This window comes from Amblyomma maculatum, chromosome 8, assembly GCF_055883805.1.
Source record: "Amblyomma maculatum isolate TAMU_Amacu chromosome 8, ASM5588380v1, whole genome shotgun sequence".
In the NCBI taxonomy this organism is placed as follows: Eukaryota; Metazoa; Arthropoda; class Arachnida; order Ixodida; family Ixodidae; genus Amblyomma; species Amblyomma maculatum.
This window is the reverse complement of record NC_139351.1, coordinates 53,028,289-53,047,609: the sequence shown is the minus strand read 5'-3', so window position 1 is coordinate 53,047,609 and position 19,321 is coordinate 53,028,289. Positions and strand designations below refer to the sequence as shown.

General features: G+C 45.3%; 2 non-coding genes and 1 pseudogene across 2 annotated transcripts; 2 read left to right on the top strand and 1 right to left on the bottom strand.

Moving 5' to 3' along the window:
* The first annotated feature begins 2,105 nt into the window (after window positions 1–2,105).
* TRNAS-CGA (transfer RNA serine (anticodon CGA)) lies at window positions 2,106–2,178 on the top strand. Its single transcript has one exon. It is a non-coding gene; the product is annotated as a tRNA-Ser (tRNA).
* Window positions 2,179–2,606: 428 nt separating this feature from the next.
* TRNAS-CGA (transfer RNA serine (anticodon CGA)) lies at window positions 2,607–2,679 on the top strand. Its single transcript has one exon. It is a non-coding gene; the product is annotated as a tRNA-Ser (tRNA).
* A 4,079-nt stretch (window positions 2,680–6,758) lies between these two features.
* On the bottom strand, window positions 6,759–8,390 carry LOC146181174 (uncharacterized; annotated as a pseudogene).
* Window positions 8,391–19,321: the final 10,931 nt, after the last annotated feature.

Sequence of the window (19,321 nt, the reverse complement as noted above, 5' to 3'; positions counted from 1 at the left end):
TGAGAACGCCAGCGCAGCTCAAAGCTATGCCTGGAAGACCATATATGTGAGCAACCCCGTCTTTTCATCTCGTCATACGTGAAGTACATGCTATATATATGGGCCATTTGCACTCTTTCAGCAGGAATAGACAATGGGACTACTTCTTGATAACCTCTTTTTTGGAACTGTCAAGCTTGACAGGGGGGGGGGGGGGGGGGGGGCGCTAAACAACGCTGAACGAATAGTCAGTATTTTAATTTTCGACTTTGGTGAGACGGATCTTCAGAATATGGACCATATCAGTATATCTACCAGCGGGTGCGTCGGGGAGCACGTCGGTCATCCACCGCTCCTTCCTTAGATATCATAAGCGCTTGCTCTTGCAATGCTCAGGCCAGTTAAGGCTAGTTCACATGCAAATGATTGCCTTTTCGTCATAAGCGGCGGCATTAAAGCCAAATATTTCGAACCTGTTGGAACCTTGTCGTTTTCCCTAATTGATCCGCCGCAGCCGCTCGGAATACTTTTTTCTGCAATGTAGCCGCAGAAATGGTGAGCGTTCTAATTTGCATTGAATCTCCCTTACACTTTTCTATCCGTGAAAAAAGGGGTGGTTTTTGGGTGGTGACATTATATTTTTGTCAAGAAACCTTGCTTGGTACAGAAGTGTCTAGTATCAACTTGTAGAAGAGGAATTTCTCTTCACAATGGTATTAGTGACAATCAACGTATTTATTGAATAAGTGATGAAAAAACAACAACAAATATTTTAATTAGAAAAAACAAACACACGGACGCATCAAAAGTTCTTGAAGCAAATAAAAAGTTGAAAAAAAATTCAAATTATACGTTTTTACAGGAGGTACCAATGAAACACAGCAGAAAAATTCTAGCTTTCTGTGTAAAGTATTTGCTGAGTTAGGAAAGAAAACAGTGATCGATGTCGACTACCCCGAAGTCGACCTCTGGCATTCCCCTAGTCCTCTAGCGGAAAACGCGTCTCCTTGAGCAACCGGCGGCAAGTAATACTGCCAAACGACGCTGTCACTCTGCAGATAACAGTTGTGACCTTCAGAACAGTGATCGCTTTCGATCAGCGCACAGCGAAAGCGGAACGTTTTGGGAGCGAAACCGAAACTAATCAAGGCATGGCTGTCGACTTTTCTGGTCGGTTTCATGTAGTTTCCCTGTCAGTGCTAAAGTCTGAAGAACTGAATTAGTCTTGCGAGTCATCAGTGTTGCTGTTTGCATCCCAAAAAGAGCTCTCCGATGTGTCAACTTCTGCTGAACCGCGCCGTTTCCGCGCAGCAGGAGCGCGCGACCTCACGCTTTGGTGTAAACACGGAGCGCCGATCACCTGACTCCGGAAGTCATCTGGACAGGCGCGGCACGGCGGAAAAAATAAAACCAAAAGCAAAACCTAAAGAAGGCTTTCTCATTGTTGTTACTTGATGACGCCACTTGTCAAGGAGCGCTTCAAAGCGGGAAAATTCGAATCATGAAACCATCGATAGCGCGCTATTGATTGAAATATGCGGGGACAGGAACATTGGTGCGTAATGCTTACGTACTGTTTTTTTACGTGGGCAGTTTTAGGCGCACAAAAAATCTTCCAGGTGTACAATTCATACCTTCAGCTTATTCTAAGTTTTCTTTCAATGAGAAACCCATAACTGCTTTGTCAGGAGGGTGTCACATGGGATTTTTCAATTCATCATGTCTTTTTCCGAGCTACGGCATGAGCAGAGACGTAAGTTTCTGTTTGCTTTAAATTATGCTGTAAAAAACAAGGCTGCATTGAAGTTCATGCATTCCGCGGATTTAGCCCCCTAGGCGAGCGCCTTTGCATGAAATTACATTTACAAAGTGAAACTGTTCAAAAAAGGTAGACATGTTACCCCTTGTCTCCAATATATATATATATATATATATATACAGATCAATTAAGGGGAAATGAGGGTGCTCGTTATAATACATGAAGGTAAGAAGACAACAGTCGGCGAGGCCAAGGAAAGCGTTGGGGATGGTCCTCTTACGTCTTTTTTTTTTTTTTTTTGGTGAACACTCTCAACGTTCGTATATAGACAACACAGATACCCAAGCAAGTAGCAGGGGGGACAGCTGCCGATGTAGCTCAGTTGGTAGAGCACCGGACGCGATATTCGGAGGTCGTGGGTTCGGTTCCCACCATCGGCACGTTGTTTTTTCTTCTACTTTGCGTTTAATTATCTTTCCCGTAAACAGATTCGTTACTCATTTCTGTGATTATTTAAGCAAACATTAAAAAAAAAAAGACGTAAGAGGACCATCCCCAACGCTTTCCTTGGCCTCGCTGACTGTTGGCTTCTTTCCTTCATGTATTATAACGAGCACCCTCATTTCCCCTTAATTGATCTGCTTGTAGCTTACGGGGGTCTCGGTTCTGGCAGTCTTGAAGCCATAGGTAGCGTAAGAGGGTTCTAGCACAGCGTTCGCCCTCGCTCTCGATCACGTTCTACGTGACGCTGGCGGTAACAAAGGACGTTCTACGTCCGCCGCTATGGCTGAGGGTGGCGCTGGTGAACACTCTCAACGTTCGTATATAGACAACACAAATACCCAAGCAAGTAGCAGGGGGGACAGCGGCCGATGTAGCTCAGTTGGTAGAGCACCGGACGCGATATTCGGAGGTCGTGGGTTCGGTTCCCACCATCGGCACGTTGTTTTTTCTTCTACTTTGCGTTGAATGATCTTTCCCGTAAACAGATTCGTTACTCATTTCTGTGATTATTTAAGCAAACATTAAAAAAAAAAGACGTAAGAGGACCATCCCCAACGCTTTCCTTGGCCTCGCCGACTGTTGGCTTCTTTCCTTCATATATATATATATATATATATATATATATATATATATATATATATAGTTTGCTTTTGGCTATTGGGCCAGGAAAATTCAAACAGGATGTCACACAACTTTCCTGATTGTCTATTTTATTCTATCAGTTTCGGACGGTGGACCGTCCTTCTTCAAGGTAGAATATATATATATATATATATATATATAGACATGGATTGCTTGTTACTAATGGGCCAGAGTTAAATTCAAACAGGGTGTCACATAACTTTCCCGATTATCTATTTTATTCCAACAGTTTCGGACGGTGGACCGTCCTTCTTCAAGGTAGAATTGAGTATGGAGAATACGTCTGCACATTACGCCACTGTTAGGAAAGGGAGAAGGAATTCTCGCTCTCCGTCTTTGGAGAAGCAAACATTACTGAATAGATAGAAAGGGCGAAAAGCTCCAGTTGATTATTGGCTGGTGATGTAACAAAGACGGAGAAAGAGAGAAACAAAAAAAAAAACACAGAACACATAACTCTTATCCCAACGGTTTCTTGAACACCTGCACCGCTGGGGAGCGGGCCGTCCTGGTGTGCATGCTCGCGTTGTCTGTTTTTAATTTTTTTTTTCTGTTTTTTTTTATTACATTTTTTTATTTTTTTTATGTTATTCTGAACTTTCCTTCGATAGAGACTTGTCTTGCTTGTAGTGTCGTCTTCGTGGAAGCACGACGCGTATGTAACATTCGTCGGCTCTCCACTTTCTCTTTTTGCCCCTTTTCTCTCCATAGCGGCGGACGTCCCACGTCCGCCGCTATGGCTGAGGGTGGCGCTGGTGAACACTCTCAAGGTTCGTATACAGACAACATAAATACCCAAGAAAGTAGCAGGGGGGACAGCGGCCGATGTAGCTCAGTTGGAAGAGCACCGGACGCGTTATTCGGAGGTCGTGGGTTCGGATCCCACCATCGGCACGTTGTTTTTTCTTCTACTTTGTGTCTAATTATCTTTCCCCTTAACAGATTACATTACTAATTTCTGTGATTATCTAAGCAAACATTAAAAAAAAAGACATAAAGTACCATCCCCAACGCTTTCCTTGGCCTCGCCGACTGTTGGCTTCTTTCCTTCATGTATTATAACGAGCACCCTCATTTCCCCGTGATTGATCTGCTTGTAGCTTACGGGGGTCTCGGTTCTAGCAGTCTTGAAGCCATAGGTAGCGTAAGAGGGTTCTAGCACAGCTTTCACCCTCGCTCTTGATCACGTTCTACGTGACGCTGGCGGTAACAAAGGACGTCCCACGTCCGCCGCTATGGCTGAGGGTGGCGCTGGTGAACACTCTCAAGGTTCGTATACAGACAACATAAATACCCAAGAAAGTAGCAGGGGGGACAGCGGCCGATGTAGCTCCGTTGGAAGAGCACCGGACGCGTTATTCGGAGGTCGTGGGTTTGGATCCCACCATCGGCACGTTGTTTTTTCTTCTACTTTGTGTCTAATTATCTTTCCCCTTAACAGATTACATTACTAATTTCTGTGATTATCTAAGAAAACATTAAATAAAAAAAAGACATAAAGTACCATCCCCAACGCTTTCCTTGGCCTCGCCGACTGTTGGCTTCTTTCCTTCATGTATTATAACGAGCACCCTCATTTCCCCTTGATTGATCTGCTTGTAGCTTACGGGGGTCTCGGTTCTGGCAGTCTTGAAGCCATAGGTAGCGTAAGAGGGTTCTAGCACAGCTTTCACCCTCGCTCTTGATCACGTTCTACGTGACGCTGGCGGTAACAAAGGACGTCCCACGTCCGCCGCTATGGCTGAGGGTGGCGCTGGTGAACACTCTCAAGGTTCGTATACAGACAACATAAATACCCAAGAAAGTAGCAGGGGGGACAGCGGCCGATGTAGCTCAGTTGGAAGAGCACCGGACGCGTTATTCGGAGGTCGTGGGTTCGGATCCCACCATCGGCACGTTGTTTTTTCTTCTACATTGTGTCTAATTATCTTTCCCCTTAACAGATTACATTACTAATTTCTGTGATTATCTAAGTAAACATTAAAAAAAAGACATAAAGTACCATCCCCAACGCTTTCCTTGGCCTCGCCGACTGTTGGCTTCTTTCCTTCATGTATTATAACGAGCACCCTCATTTCCCCTTGATTGATCTGCTTGTAGCTTACGGGGGTCTCGGTTCTGGCAGTCTTGAAGCCATAGGTAGCGTAAGAGGGTTCTAGCACAGCTTTCACCCTCGCTCTTGATCACGTTCTACGTGACGCTGGCGGTAACAAAGGACGTCCCACGTCCGCCGCTATGGCTGAGGGTGGCGCTGGTGAACACTCTCAAGGTTCGTATACAGACAACATAAATACCCAAGAAAGTAGCAGGGGGGACAGCGGCCGATGTAGCTCAGTTGGAAGAGCACCGGACGCGTTATTCGGAGGTCGTGGGTTCGGATCCCACCATCGGCACGTTGTTTTTTCTTCTACTTTGTGTCTAATTATCTTTCCCCTTAACAGATTACATTACTAATTTCTGTGATTATCTAAGTAAACATAAAAAAAAGACATAAAGTACCATCCCCAACGCTTTCCTTGGCCTCGCCGATTGTTGGCTTCTTTCCTTCATACATATATATATATATATATATATATATATATATATATATATATATATATATATATATATATATATATATATATATATATTTATATGTCTCGACACTAAGGAATGAACCTTAGTTTTGAAGATCTGCATTCAATTTCTCGAAAAAATTTCGTATATCACAAGAGGTGGAAACGCCGTTTTTGCCATTTCAAAACGTTCCAAGTTTGGAGCATGGTTGTATACACACTAAACGTTTGTGCCAAATTATTTTCTTAATGAATACGTTTCCGCAACTTTTACTAATAAAAACACTAAAACTAAAGCGTTTTGATGCATTGTGTTTAATTGTTATTAAAAAATCGCGAACTTTAATGCAGGAGCAGTGCGCTGCACAAAAGTCAAATTTCAACCCTCTATTCTGGCATTATGCTCCTTAATATTTCCACTGAAAATGTTTGTCTGCAATATGGAGGTTATATGTTCTATTTCAAAGAAAAAGTGCAGTTGTAAGGCTGTAAAATTGTTTTCCATGGCGCCTCAAATTCTGAGGTTCAAAAACATCAAAAAAAGCAAATTTGATTTGAATTTAAATAAAAGATCTTCAATTTTTTTAAAACATTCTTCAGAATAATCCCACGTGTCTCATAATTACAATGCCCTGAAAAAGTGCTGAATTTTATTGTTTGCAATTATAGATATATAGATGGATTTATTGAAAGGAAAAGGCAGAGAGGCTGGCCGGAAAAATTCAAATCTGGCCTGCTACTCTGCACTCTAGCTCATGACTGAACTCCTGGGAATTTCGTAGTATTACCCTTGAAAAGCTTAACTGCGAAAGGGTAAAAAACTTCGGCGCGATGAGAATGCAGGCACATTTCTTTTCACACGGTTTGCAAAATCCTCATCAACCCAATGGTTTATTTTTTGCGATGACTGTATGTTAAAATTGGAGCAAATTCACTTTTTGGCATAATGTTTTAGGAGCCGCTTAACATCGGTCAAAAGTGTCCGCACTGTGTAAGTTCTACATTATATAGGGCGCTTTTGTATGCAATAGATCATTTATTTATAGAGAATAACTGTACTTTTAAAATATTTTTTGAATTTCCATACATAACAGAAATCTGTGGGGATCTCGCCAAAAGTGTTAAATTTAGCGGTTTTGATTGCTATGCGCTCTAACCGATGCACGACCGCTCCAGCTTCCTGTCTCCTTCGCGCATACAAGGTGGCCGTTTCTGAGATTGCTACTACGGCAATGGCTACAAGCGATACCCATGATAGCGGCGCGGGTTAGAGTAATTTGATATCTTCGCCGCAGATGGTGACGGCTCACTCATATGGCTCACACATATCGGAAGCAATGTGTAGTAGGTTCTTGGCATACGCAGAGACTCACATCTTCCGGTGAGAGGGAATTTCCGTACTCATTCCGCAGTCCTACGAGGCACAACTGAAAGTTCACGCAACACGCACAAACACACACTTCACCCATTTAGGACGCAAAGATATGAATTTTGTGAGTCCATCAACGGAGGCGGGGTGAGCTACCTTGTACAGGCGGTAAGTTTCTCGCAATGGCCCCGTCATGAAACGTTTTGCTACCCATTCTTTCTGCCCGTCCTTCCTAATTCGCACATCTTTATTGGCGGACTTTGTCTGGAGCAATCGAGTTCATCCGTGGTGTAATATTCTAAAACCGCGGTGATGTCGTCTCTCTGTAGCTTACACCTAGTGAATCTCTCGAAAGTGGACCACACGTCTTCCTGCTCTGCCATCTTCCTCGCTTTTTGAAATATGTACCTTGTTGCCTCAGGTATGATGCATCTTTCACAGTCAGGGCGGATGGTAGTAGTGTCGGCAGCTGGCAACGTTCTTGAAATGATGAATATCGGTTGTAGGCGCCTGAAGGTTGCTTTCCCAGCTACTAAAATTCGCACACTCGTCTACTGGTACAACAGAAGTCCCGGGGACATTATATGCTGCCTCTATCTCTGATCGGATTTCCCTGGAAAGCTTAACTGCGAAAGGGTAAAAAACTTCGGCGCGATGAGAATGCAGGCACATTTCTTTTCACACGGTTTGCAAAATCCTCATCAACCCAATGGTTTATTTTTTGCGATGACTGTGTGTTGTCTTGTCACATCTCGCTGCTTTTGCTTTGCATAGGAAAGTCTTAGACGTTTCTTCACAATTCTCAATGGTTTTGTAGGGCGAATGTTTGGAAGAAAAACTGACACTGGCGTTTACGTTTTCCACAATTACCTGCTCTGGGCGGAATTCTTCGCCTACTTCCACTCCGTCTCTTTGCATGTTATCTGTCTTCCTTGTAGCGGCGGTAACTGTTCCGACAGATTACGCCGCTAGCACGCACACCGAGAGCTTCTTCGGGACTAAGGACTTTTCTGAGAGCCGCGCCATTGAGATCCACTACTCTGCGAACATTTCGTCCACTTTCTATTTTCTTCTTGTGTGTCTTTGAGTAGTCAGCGCAATTGCCTCGGATAGTTCTTCATGGTGCGAAACGCTCACCTCTTTTGAAGTGTGTTTCGAATAATAGTTGTTAGCAAACGCAGGTCCCAGGGCGCATTTTCCTGTCGCACTTCACTGGCTATAAACCGGTGAAAAAACCTGGTCTTGTGTACGCCGTATGCAGTACGTATGAGGTGATATGCCAAGCACTCTCGCTGAGGGAGCTCTACAGCGTGCAGAGAAGCCTGAGAGAAAAAGCGACCTCACTGAATTCGAAGCCCGATAACATCTGCTCACGGATGCATTGGGCTACGTGTAAGGCCATAGCTCAAACAGATGTGTTAGGCCTTCGGAAAAGAGGTGGTTTGCAGCTGAGAGCGATGGGATCGAGCTTAACTGCCAACCCAGCGGCGGCAAAAGGGGTTCTATCTATAGTTCTATCACACCCGAGATCACGCCGGGGGTTGTACGCCTACGGAGCGGATGCAGTCATGAGCAGCGGCATCTCGGTAAAGATATCTTTATTGCAGTAACGTGCGTCTTGAACGCATATTTAGACTAGCACAAAATGACTCAGCTCTAAAATTACGAGCTAAAGTATGCTACGAGTCAAACATGCCCCAGTGTCATGCACGTTTTCAAAGCGAACACGAGTTTTTGTGTGAATGATTGCTAAAAACACAAAGAATTCGCACTTATCCTCTAGAAAACTACACCGCTGATTATGTAGAAATATAGCTAGCCTTTTCTAGGTCGAAGTTTTGTAGAAGACACTTTCCAAGAGCAAAGTTTCAAGAAATTCTAATGAATGAGAACAATAACCTAAATTTGTATTTATTTTTATAATTTCAAACATTATAAAGCAACACGTTTTTAGAGCGTTATAAATATAATTTATTTGGGAGTGTTCTAATAAATTTTAAAATAAATCGGAGAGGTGGTTTTGTTTTTTAAATTAAAAGTAATTTTTCTCGTTTTTCGACATTTTCGAACTTCAGCAGCGTTTGAAGCACCATGGAAAACAATTTTACAGCCTTACAACTACACGTTTTGCTTGAAAAAGAAAATATAACCTCCATATTGCAGGCAAGGAGTGTCAGGGGAAAAATTTAGGAGCATTATGCCATTATAAATGGCTGGAAATTGACTTTTGTGCAGCGCGCTTCCCCTGAATCAATGTTCGCGATTCTTTAATAAAACATCATATTGCAGCTAAACACTTTCTTTTTAGTGTTTTTATTAGTTCAAGTTGCGCAAACATATTCAATAAGAAAATATTTTACGATAAATGTTTAGTGTGTATGCAACCGGGCTCCAAACGTGCAACGTTTTGAAATGGCAAAAACGGCGTTTTCCACCTGTAGTGATATATAAATTTTTTTCCGAGAAATCTCTACTTCATGTCTTGAAAAACTAAGGTTTATTCCTTTCTATCGAGACATTTGCCCACCACATATAAAAACTTCATTGAAAACAGAACATGGTCATGGGACCTTAATTTTTTCAATTTTCATTCTTTACTGAACATACCCATATATATATATATATATATATACCTAAGTATATATATACCGGGTGTCCCAGCTAACTTGAACCAAGGGTTACAAAATAATATATTTGAGGTAGGTCAGTGAAATCAGTTGCATACAACTACCAGCCTGCTTGCGCACTACAGGCAATTTTTTGTTTCGCAATTACTTAATTGGCTAATTATGTTAATTTTTCTAATTTAATAAATATCGACTTTAGACCAAACATGTGAATTGGAAACTTGTAGAGCACCTTCAGAAACCCCCATTCCATTAATTGCGATAAAGAAAGTCTTACGTGTATCTTTTTTTCCGGTATCAAAAGAAAGCCCGCGAATAAAAATAATACCACGTGACTAGCGCATTTTAGCGCCGCGATTGTGCTGCTCTCAGTCGTGGTTTGAGCGAACGAAATCAGCTGCGGCCGTGACCCGATTTTCCCGTTGCAGCGGGAGGCAGAAATGTTGGCGATTTTCCCGTCGCCACCGCGATCTTGGCCAGCCCTACGCACCGCAGCAGCTTACATCACGACAAGCGGATGACGATAAAGAACCGGCAAATGAAGATGCAGCGATAATTTTAATCGAGTCACATGATGTCATCTCGCCCCTTTACCCAAGCCTGTATGCTCAGATTCAGTGGCTGATACCGTATCGCTCATCCGTTTGTCGTGACGTTCGCTGATGGGAGAGAAGCAGGCCTTGTTAGCATTCTGTGGTGTCGGCTCGCCGCTCTCGCCGCTACTTGCATCGTCACGTGGGCCGGCTGTCTGACGCGGGCGAAGAAGCCATTGCAGGCATATCGGCCTGCCGCTTTAACGGGGCCAAGACACGGCCGCCGCTAATTTCGTTCGCTCAAACCACGACTGAGAGCACCACAATCGCGGCGCTTAAATGCGCTAGTCACGTGGTATTATTTTTATTTCGCGGGTTTTCTTTTGAGCCCGGAAAAAAAGATACACGTGAGACTTTCTTTATCGCAATTAATCGAATGGGGGTTTCTGAAGGTGCTCTACAAGTTTCCAATTCACATGTTTGGTCTAAGGTCTATTTTTTTTAATTAGAAAAATTAACATAATTACTTAATTAGGTCATTGCAAAACAAAACATTGCCTGTAGTGCGCAAGGAGGCTGGCAGTTGAATGCAATTGGTTTCACTGACCTACCTCAAATGTATCATTTTGTATCCCTTGGTTCAAGTTAGCTGGGACACCCGGTATATATATATATATATATATATATATATATATATATATATATATATATATATATATATATATTGCCGCGTGCCTCTCTGAAAAGAGGACAAAGAGGACGAAATTGAGTGTAGCGCGTGGAATTGTCCCGATCAGTGATCGCTGCCTTGTACTCGTTACATTTTCTGGTGGAGCAGCCGGGTACGATTTCCCTTTTTGCTGAGTGCAACCCCTCAAGGGCAACCGAGAGCCACCACGGATTTGACACCGGTTCATCGCAGTTGCAGCTTCGAGGTCAGTCGCTAGAGTTCGGGCCTCTTTCCTGCACGCCTGTGGCCAACATGCGTAGATCCAACACAAACATTGCTGCTAACGGACAGTCTTCACCCCAGTTCGTCGTCCTCCAGTCTCGAACGCCACCGTCTTTCCATGGCGAGCTTTATGAGACGCTGAAGACTGGCTGGACCAATTCGAACGGGTCGCCAATTACAACGGCTGGGATGAGCAAAGGAAGCTCTATAATGTCTACTTTGCTCTCGAAGATTCAGCGCGGACGTGGTTCGTGAACCACGAAACGACACTATCAACATTGGACCTCTTTCGTCGCCAGCTGTTGGCGACCTACACCGCCAACGGCCGAACAGAGCGTGCGGAGTCGGCGCTGAAATCTCGTATCCAAGCCCCAAACGAGAGCATTGGAATGTTCTATGAGGACATGATCCGCCTTTTTAGGCGTTCTGATCCAAATATGTCAGAGGAGAAGAAAGTGCGCCACCTAATGCGCGGGGTGAAGCAAGAACTATTTGCTGGGCTTGTGCGCAATCCACTTGGTACGGCATCAGAGCTTCTAGCGGAGGCCACCACGATAGAACCAACACTTCGACACAGGGCTCAGCACTATAACCGTAACGTGTCCGCCATGTCACCGGTCGTCTACGGTTCCGGCTTCAACGGTTCTGATGATGCCTTAAGGGAGCTTATTCGATCTGTGGTCAGAGAAGAGCTGAGACGTGTTCAGCTACAGGGTCTAACATCGTCGTTGAGGCTTCCATCACTAGCGGAGGTCGTTCGCGAAGAAGTGAGGCAAGCCGTCCCGGAACCGTCTGTGCCTGGTGTGCCGCCACCGCCACCGAGTGTGCCAACGTACGCGGCCGTGCTTCATCAGCATAACCTCTGTGATCCTCCAAGAGGAAACCCCACTGTGCCGTATCCAAACCAGCACCATAGTGGGTACGGCTCTCCCAGAGCCAGAGTGAACGCCCTACTCTTGATCCAAGCCCACGCCATCCTCCTCTTCTAGCCGAGGCACGATTTCGAAGGACTGACGTCTGGCGTGCTCCTGACAATCAGCCTCTTTGTTACCACTGTGGTGAGGCCGGTCACATGTTAAGGTTCTGTCCGTACCGCCGCGCCGGACTTCGTGGCTTCCATCCGCGTGCACGATGTCCTCAGAGTGGTGAACGACCACCCGAAATCGAGGAGTACCTGTCGACGCATACGAATCCTCCGGACGTCCCACAATACGGGTCCCGCGTCATTATCTCCTCCCGTTATCGTTCTCCAAGTCCACGGCCCTCTACATACCGCACTAGCCGCTCGACGAGCCCCCGCTCCCCGAGGCTTCGGGAAAACTAGGAACAGCGACCTGCGGAGGTGAGGCCGCTGACGAGCGAAGTGCCGAACATCCTCCATCAAGTTTAGTACAAGATAACGGCTATCAAACGGCGACATATAACGATGATCCTGAGTGCGCAGTTTCGGACATACCGGTTTCTATCGACGATTGTCTCATTACAGCTTTAGTTGATACGGGGGCGGACTATTCAGTTATGAGCAGTGGGTTAGCCAGGAAATTGAAGAAAGTTTTAACAGAGTGGACTGGGCCTCAGATCCGCACTGCAGGGGGACACCTTATTACCCCGGCTGGAAGATGCGTTGCGAGAGTTGCAATTGACGGATTTGTTTATGTTTGCGACTTTGTTGTACTTACCCACTGTTCGCGAGACGTCATACTCGGCCTGGACTTCTTAAGGCTAATGGTGCGATAATTAATTAGCAAGAATCACGAGTGACATTTTCGCCGAGCCAAGCCATTGCGAGATCTAGCGTCGACGGTTCATCAACGTCCGCCTTACGTATTACAGCTGCTGACGTTACGGTCCAGCCACGGTGCAGCACTATGGTCTTGGTAGAAAGCGACTCACCAGGCGACCGAGACGTACTGGCAGAGACGAACGTGGGCTTGCTTCTTGAGAAAGGGATCTGCGCTGCAAGAGGACTTGTTCGCTTACGGGACGGTTGTGCGAAGCTCTGGATTACGAATTTCGGGACCGAGTTTCAGTACATTGCGAAAAGAACGGCCATCGCGTATGTTGCCGACTTTATTGAGCCAGGGAACATCTGTACTCTGGCGCCGCCGTCGCCAGCCAGATGTAATGCACCCGACATTCTATCAACTGTGGACATTAATGCCAATCTGTCGGTGGTTGGGCGGCAGCGACTCCTAGACCTCCTTCAGGAATTTGCTGGATGCTTTGCAACGTCTTCGAAAGTTGGGCGTACCCCAGTAGCCAAACATCGCATTATGGTTGACGCGGAGACCAGGCCGATTTCCCAACACCCATCCCGAGTGTCGTCAACGGAACGAGAGGTGCAGGAAATGCTTACCGATGACGTGGTACAGCCGTCTACCAGCCCCTGGGCTTCGCCTGTAGTGTTGGTGAAGAAAAAAGACAACACCTTGCGTTTTTGCGTCGATTGTCGAAAGTTAAATCAGGTAACGAAACGGGACGTATACCCGCTCCCACGTATCGACGACGCATTGGACCGGTTAAGCAATGCCAAATATTTCTCGTCGCTTGACCTGAAGAATGGCTACTGGCAGATAGAAGTGGACGAAAGGGACAGAAAAAAAACAGCGTTCGTCACCCCTGACGGCCTTTATGAATTTAAAGTGCTTCCTTTCGGTCTCTGTTCTATACCAGCAACCTTCCAGCGAATGTTGGACACCGTTCTCTCTGGACTGAAGTGGCAAACGTGCTTAGTGTATCTCGACGATGTCGTCATTTTCGCGGCTAGTTTTGAGGAGCACCTTGACCGACTGCGAATGGTACTACAGGCACTGCGTTCAGCCCAACTGACTATAAAACCACAGAAATGCCATTTCGGATTCCAGGAGCTCCGCTTTCTTGGCCATGTTATTAGTTCTGAGGGCGTGAAACCACATCCTGACAAGACTGCTGCTGTGAAAACTTTTCCGGGCCCAACCGACAAAAAGTCCATTAGAAGGTTTTAGGGGCTTTGTGCCGATTACAGGCGTTTTGTAGAGAATTTTGCAGTGATTGCCGAGCCTCTTCCGCGTCTTACCCGATACAATGCTCCTTTTGCGTGGCAAGATGATCAAGAGGATGCTTTAAACGAGTTGCGCCGGCGACTGCAGGCCGCCCTTATACTTGCCCATTTTGACGAAAACGCCGCTGCGGATATCCATACCGATGCCAGTAATTTTGGACTCGGTGCCGTTCTGATTCAGTGGTAAAATGGCACTGAGAAAGGTATCGCTTACGCACGTCGCTCTCTTTCAAAAGCAGAGACAAACTACTAAACCACGGAAAAGGAATGTCTCGCGGTAGTTTGGGCCATAACTAAGTTCCGACCCTATATTTACGGCCGACCTTTTAGGGCTGTGAGCGACCACCATTCGTTATGCTGGCTAGCCAACCTCAAAGACCCCTCTGGACGGCTTGCAAGGTGGAGCCTCCGTCTCCTAGAATACGACATTACGGTTGTATACAAGAGCGGCCGTAAGCACAGCGACGCCGATTGCTTGTCTCGTGCACCAGTTGATGCTGCCCCTCCCGACCGAGAAGACGATGACTTCCCGTTTCTTGCTGTCTTCACGACCACCGACATGGCCCAGCGTCAACGGGCTGACCCCGGTTTACGCCCGCTTATTGAGCATCTCGAAGGCCTTGATGTGTCTGTCCCACGTGCTTTCGCACAGGGTTTATCCTCCTACAGCATTCGCAATGGCGTCCTATATAAGAGAAACTTTCAGCACAACAAGGAAACCTTTGTTCCCGTTGTGCCGTCCGACCTCAGGCCAGAAATCCTGCACGCATGCCACGATGAGCCTTTGGCTGGACATTTAGGCGTCACGCGAACACTAGCACACATTCGACAAAAGTACTATTGGCCTAAGTTGCTGCCTTCAGTCCAGCACTACGTGAGAACATGCCGAGATTGCCAGCGGCGAAAGACACCTCCGCTGAAGCCTGCAGGGCTCCTTCAGCCGATACCTCCGCCAACAGGCCCTTTCCAGCAAGTGGGTATGGATCTTCTGGGCCCTTTCCCAGCGTCCGCATCAGGGCACAGATGGATAGTAGTGGCGACGGATTACTTAACGCGATACGCCGAGACACAGGCACTTTCCCGTGCAACTGCTGCAGAAGTAGCCCAGTTTTTTCTTAAGACCATCGTACTGCGCCACGGTGCCCCATTGGTTATTATCACTGACCGCGGTACAGCCTTTACGGCTGAACTAATGCAGGCTCTTTTCAGTCTTACCCGCACAAGTCATCGTAGGACTACTGCTTACCATCCTCAAACAAACGGACTGACTGAACGCCTCATAGAACGTTTGCAGACATGATTTCCATGCACGTCGACGTTGAGCATCGCACGTGGGATGAAGTCCTTCCGTATGCAACTTTTGCATACAATACGGCTTAAGAGGAGACGACGCGTCTTGCGCCATTCCAGCTAGTCCACGGTCGTCCGGTCACCACAATGTTGGACACTATGCTACCCATAAGTCATGGCGACGATGTCACCAACGCCTATGCAGACGTCGACATATTTCTACAGCGGGCCGATGAAGCGCGCCAGCTCGCACGATGCCGTATTCAACAACAACAACATCGCGATGTCCGTCGGTACAACCTCCGACACCGAGACGTTCACTACCAACCTGGCGATCTTGTATGGGTGTGGACACCAGTGCGCCGTCGAGGACTCTCCGAGAAACTACTTCGCCGTTACTTTGGGCCATACGAGGTCATTCGGCGTCTTAGTAACGTGACTTACGAAGTTGTTACTCAGAGCCAACGACCTTCAACACGGCGGCGCTCAAGTGCTGAAACTGTTCATGTAGTGCGGATGAAACCATATTATGAGAGGCAGTGATCTTTTGCGCGTGTGTGGCTTTGTGTTCCCTGCTTCTCCTGTGTGCATAATCTGAGGACATTCCCAGCGTCGAGTCGCCGCTTTCGAAGAGGGGGGGTAATGCCGCGTGCCTCTCTGAAAAGAGGACAAAGAAGAAAAGAGGACAAAGAGGACGAAACGGAGTGTAGCGCGTGGAACTATTCCGATCAGTGATCGCTGCCTTGTACTCGTTACAATATATATATATATATATATATATATATATATATATATATATATATATACAAGTGAAAAATTGCTTCATACTGTTTCCAAGTTTATTTGTAGTCGACGTTTCGGCAGGAGCCCTGCCTTTCTCAAGACTACACGAAACGTCGACTACAAATAAACTTGGAAACAGTATGAAGCAATTTTTCACTTGTATGTAACCTCTAGCAACCAAGTACGTCTATTTACTTATGCTATATATATATATATATATATGTATATATATGTATATATATATATATTGTATTGTTTGTGTGTGTGTGTGTCGCATTGGGAGTTAAAATAAGATATATTAGGTACCAGGCAAAAGTTCATTTTTTTTAATAGCGTAGATTCGAATTCCTAAAATGTCAAAGAATGATCACTTTTTTTGTAGCGAACGCTGCACTTTGGTAAGTTTTCAAGACCACGGGTGTCTGCAGCTACGTCGTGAAGATGCGTAACTACGAGAAGAAGAAGCGGAAGAAGAAGAAAAAGAAAACGACGACGACGAACAACAAGAACAAGAAAAAATAAGAAGACGAAGAAGAAGGCGAAGAAGAAAACAAGGCGAAAAAAATGAAGACGAAGAAGGAGAAGACGAAAAGGAAGAAGAAAAAGAAAAACTAAGAAGACAACGAAGAAGTAGATGGGAAAAGCGCAGAAGAAAAAGAAGGCAAAGAAGAAGGTAAAGAAAACGAAGAAAGAGAAGAAGAAGACGAACAGGAAGAAGACTGCTTGGTCACCCGAAGCTAATGCTCTCGCTCTACATTCGGTTCAGCCGATTTGAACCCTTGTAATTTTTTTACATTACGCACGTATTGCTGCAATTTTCTATCTTGTTTCTGTCTTTTTTCACAGCCTTTCCGTCGGTTTGTACGAGGAGATAAATATCACTTTGCTGTAAATATTTCTGAAGATATCTGAGATTTTACAGCTAGAAACAACTCAACAGGGTAAAAGCAAATACTCTTCTATCGGAGCAGAGTTCCACTGCCATTCTTGTCCACCTCTTGTCAAGGCGCTGTTGCAGATTTCCAGCCGACTACAATGTCACCACGACATCATTAAACACAGCATATCAACCAACGTAAAAAATTAGAAGTCGCAGCAGTAGCCCATAGCAGATTTTTATGAAAGAGCTTTCTCACATTTTAAGATTAATATTTAACTGATTTTTAATGTTTGCAGCATGTCACCTTTTTTCGAAGTGACCTGTATTCTCCTCCTTTTTTTCTTGTGCATTTTAACAATTGATCAGATTTCTACGGGGTATAAATTTTTTCGTGCAGATGCCACAGTGAAAGCGAGGAACGGCTGCTTCTAATTCCCAGGCTTTCATCTTCAAATGTTTGCCTGATTTTTTAGATCCCGAAGGCGCAGGAGTAACTGGTTTGCTGACGCTGTGCATCCTGTCCAGCCAGACCCTGTTCCCATCCCTACAGAACATCTAAACCACTGGGTCACGCGGCGTAGCCCAACCTCCCTGGACGACACAAGCCACGTCTCATGAGGTCTTCATGCATTTTAAACATAACGAACGGTCTCTTATAAGTACTGGGCTTCATTGAATCGCGTGCAGCTGGATAATAATACGAGATAGGCATACAATTTTGAATAAATATACACTGGAAATTTTAATGTTGACATTGTAAAGAAATAGCCAGTAGCTGATCCTTCCCCCCCCCCCCCAGTGCGTGTTGTGCCAGCAGGCACAGGAAAAATGTATCCACGAGTGAAATAAACCTTTTTTCTGAAAGCTTTGCTGCTTCTTTGTATCAGTGCGTCCTAGTTGCATGTGAATAAAAAGGTTCCTGTACTGGTTGCGATCGAAATTCAAAACTTAAAGGTTTAGCAGTGAGTGGAGATTTAACTGTCTTCCCTCCTTACGCTCTCGAATAGGAAAATTTAGTCGCACCACCATCAGGATATACTTCTGCGAAAATTGAAAATGCCTGTGAAATGCGCAGGTTTATCATGGGACATGAATGGAACAGCCATTGATATGATAACCACTGTTTTCCTGTTGATAGGAAAACCACTGTTTTCCCAACCTGGGCAATGCCAATATATTATCGAGGTTATCATAAAGGGGGTATGACTGGATACACCAATAGTAAACGCATATCGGTACTGCCATAATGGCTCAACACTGGATCAGTGATAGCATGAACGATGCTACAGTGTAAGAAAAAGTAGTAATTTCCCCTAGAGGAAATGTAGGCCTGAAACTGATACCCTTGCATTCCAACATTGGAACACCGATGGCCCAATGGTGATGTGCTGCTTGGGAGCCTAGTGAATAAGGTTTTCAAGCGAATTCCTTGAAAGCAAATTAACACTGCAGATCGCTTTTCAAACACGAAAACGTGAAATCTGGTACTTTCATATGTTATTTAACAACGGTGGCCTTGAGAGGGCAATACCATTACCTTGATTCTGTCGTTGTATTTATCCTACACTGTGATCGCATAATAATTCATGGGACGTCAAAGTGTGTTCCACGAAACCAAACGTTTGCGCAAGTTGCTTTTTTTGGGATCTCAATGCTCCTATGGGCACCCCTTCCTTCCCCCAGGTAGCACAAAGTGGGCTATGAAAGAGGGCCCCTGGTGGGTCCAATGTAGGCAATACACGACTACCCGGTGGGCTCAATGTGGGTGCTGCAAGAGAGGCCGACGTAGGCCTGAAGGGGGCTGTCGACAAAGCCCCGATGGGCCCCACTAGGGACCGATGCAGGCAGCCGCTGCCCACATTTTTCCCGCATTGCCAAAGGGCACATCCCGCCAACTTCCCACGATGGTCCTACTTTGGAGAGATTAGGCCTCAGATAATGACATAGGACCGATGCGAGCTCTATAGCGGAAGCCGCACTTGGGCTTGCCCACATTATTCTCATAGGGGTCCGATGTAGGAAAATGATGGGAAGCCCTTGTCCAAGTTTTTCCAATCATTATTTATGCATATAAATAAGTAATTATTTTATGCATGTCTGCCCTTTCTAAACAGCCACAATAATAAATTTTACAATAATTCTTAACATTAATCTAGCCTAAATGACTTCTTGCACATCTTATCTAGGCTATGGAGATGTGTGTTCTGAACAGTAATTTTGTGCAGTGTTGCAGGCTATCCTAAGCAACCACATTAGGAGCAACAGTTAACAATAAGTATGTTTTCGTATTTTTAGCGCAATTTGCATGAGCGCGAGAACTAAAGCCACGTAATATTTGTAACCGACTAAACATGGCAACAACTGTTGTACAAATCATCTATAATAGTAATATAGGACAGCATCTAATA